Genomic DNA, 3,288 nt, shown 5'->3' with positions numbered 1-3,288 from the left:
ACTGAATGATGCATGCTTTTCATCTAAACTTAAAGTGCCTGTGACATCAAAGTTTTGTTTTAGATATGAATGCATTTTTGGAAAAATAACATTCATAAAGGTGTTGCAAAACACATTTCACGCCGCTGAGATGAACCGTTCAGGAGATATTCACATGTGAAGTAACAGGAAGTGATGTCAAAGGGGAATGTCTGCATGTGAGCAGAACGCTGCTACAATAAGTAATGTAGCAGTAACTTAGATGGACTGTCAGTCCTCAAAACTTTGGCCAACACATTTTTCGTCCCCATGTCTACAAGAGAACAATGACTTATTCATTTACCTCCAAGCTTTGTTTACTATCTACAAGTGGTAAGATAGCAACCGGATGTGACCACCTCCTGTTGATTGAGTACTGTGTAAGAACCCCTTTGATGTGTTCAAAATGGCCGCTTATCACAAAGAACTCAAGATCTTTGCAGACATGATGTCTAGCAGGAGTGGGTCTGCTGCAGTGAAACCCTCTTTGAGGCCAGATTTCTTGCTGAGATGTAACACCTACCCTTGGCTTCAAAGAGACCCATTTACATACCATCTCATTTATGGTTTTAGAGCGCCCCCAAAAGACTGGTTTCATAATTACATCACGAACAAATGTTTTTCTGTATTCTGTATTTCTCATTCTGATAAAAAAAATTATTATATTTTCTACGTGATTCAATCATTTGAAACAATGTACTRTTTTAATCACTTCACAAGCAATCTACCTCTGTGTGTTTAATCAATTTTAGTGGCGAGAGACTGTGAAGAGGAAGGCAGGTCATGTGACTGTTTTCAGCCAATCATGAGTTTTTCAGAGTCAACAATAGGACCAGTTTAGCAGCAGTCAGTCAGAAGAAGAGAAGAAGGAGAAAGAAGGAAGCAGCAAGTGAAGAAGTGAGAGGATTAGCTCCAGTTTTCCCTTAGGGGACATTTTTCTTTTTATTTTCATTTTATTTTATTTCATTTCATTTTGTAACTTCAAAGTTGTTGATTCCTATTTATAGTGCGGGACTGGATTTATGCAGGAAGAGAGCTTGATCAGAACTTTTTTTTAATCAACAAGGATCCAGAAGCAGGCTTCTTGTTCCAGCTTGGAGCCGCCCCAAGCCGCTTCTTGGTGCGTTCGAACTGTACCCACACGGGACCCCCTTTGAGACAGAGCGGCACCGGTTATCCAACCTCGCTCGGACCTTCCGGTACCCAGGGACAGCGGAAAACTCTTCAAAGTGGTAGGAAAAGGAGAGCTTCTCTGTTGATGGTGGTGGCTCAGCTGAAGTGGTACTGTGGTGAAGTTTCTGGATCATTAAGTTGAGTTGAAGAAGGCTTTGGCAAGTTCATTTCACTCATAATTCACGTCCCCTCTTAAATCGATGAATTAACAATTTCTTTTATTAATTTTTAAGTTTTTCTTAATTTGTTAGTGTAGACTAGCTTAGGAGAGGTTCAGTTAGAATGATGCTAGAGTTATTATGGAATGACAGTAACGCTTATTATTAAACCTCAAGGTCTTGATAATAATGGTTTTTGTTGCCTAATAATCTGTTTGTATTGTTACTTCTGAATCAATTAATACAAGGTATATTTTGAAATAGCTCGTCTGTGCGTTCATTATTTTGTTTTGCTCTTTAAACTGGTAGAATTCACTATTCAGTATTTGAGACTGACTTAAGATCTATAAATTAATTTCCTGGATTACCAGGTGGTGTCCCTTTTATTGTGCTAATAAATTACGAGGAATTTATGATTTAGCAATTGTCCATAACATCGACAGAATTTCACTACAGTAATAACAGACTGTAGAGAAGAATCTGATATTTCTTTAGATTATTTCAAGTCACTATCATAAAGAGAGATGAAGAGTCAGAGTTCAAGTAATATTGTTTCAATRAACMAAGACCAGGGTGTTCCTYTTCTTGAAGAGTTCCCCTTTGATGTCACTTCCTGTTTTACTTTTACTGAGCCAAGTTCAAGAGAAAATCTGTCAGTTATGTGACAAAATGTGTAAAGTCATGTGTATTATGCCAAGTTTCTAAAGTAGAAACGTTTTCTTTGACTTTTTGTATTTGAAGCGTCTACATGTCACAGGCACTTTAAACCGCTTCCTGTCTAAGAATTCACAGCGGTGAAGCACGGTGGAGGCAGCGTCATGATGAGGGGATGTTTTCTCTTCGCAGGGACTGAAACTCATCACTGCAGCTTTAATTTGATTAAAATAATAAAATGTTTTTTAGTGTGACACAGAGGAGGAATCGTGGTTGAACACGTGAARTAAATGCTGCTCACCGCCTCCACACAGAGGGGTAATTTACAGTGAAACCTGTCGGCTGTTTGAACCGTGCGGTGACAGAGTGACTCAGAGTGGATTTGGGTGTAAAGAGRCAGAAACAGGAGGATGTGAGTGAAGCCCTGCAGCCTCCTGCTGCTCCTCAGGCGAGGCGCCCCGGCAGCCGGAGCTCATTATCGCCTGGTTCAGGTTAAGTTGTGGATCCACCTCTGCCTCTGCTCCCAATTACCTCCTGATCCAACAACGGCGAGCCCAGAGGAGGCGACCGGGCCGGGCCGGTCCGGGCCGCGGGGCGGGCTGACATCCTGTCTGACAGCTGTAATCGCACCGGAGCTGAGCTACAGCCTGGCTTCTCTCTGACTCGCTAATAACCACTCATTATTATTCTGATACCTGACTTGTGTCATTTTTAGGCGATGACAAAACCGTTCTGTGCTTTTCAAAATAAAATAAATCCAGCCTAAGTTGAATTTAAACACATAAAACTTAATGTTATTGAGAAAAGACAGATCAAGTTGAGGCTTTTACAGTTTCTGACAGGGTATTAAATTATGCTTTTCTAGATTGAATTATAATTTATAATATCATTTACAAATATTTATCACAGTTCAGCCAAAAAGTATRAAAAACACAGCTCATGCAGGTAGCAACTAAAGCTGTTTACTTCACAGTACAGTAATATGTTTTATGTTTAATATTTATAACTGACGTCATGTTGAACAGTAAATTCTGTCAGAGGGACACCTGTCAGTGCATGGTGTTTATTGGTTTTATATGTCAGCTGTTTTTGTTGAGAAAGTTCTCTTTATTCAAGCAGCCTAGGCATGCTAGTCGCTAGCCTCTCCAATGCTAACACCAGCTTATCCATGCTAGTTGCTAGCCACTCCAATGCTAACCTCAGCTTATCCATGCTAGTTGCTAGCCACTCCGATGCTAACACCAGCTTATCCATGCTAGTTGCTAGCCACTCTGATGCTAACACC

This window comes from Austrofundulus limnaeus, unplaced genomic scaffold (assembly GCF_001266775.1).
Source record: "Austrofundulus limnaeus strain Quisiro unplaced genomic scaffold, Austrofundulus_limnaeus-1.0 Scaffold603, whole genome shotgun sequence".
In the NCBI taxonomy this organism is placed as follows: domain Eukaryota; kingdom Metazoa; phylum Chordata; class Actinopteri; order Cyprinodontiformes; family Rivulidae; genus Austrofundulus; species Austrofundulus limnaeus.
The sequence above is the reverse complement of the archived record's forward strand: the minus strand, read 5'-3'. Positions refer to the sequence as shown.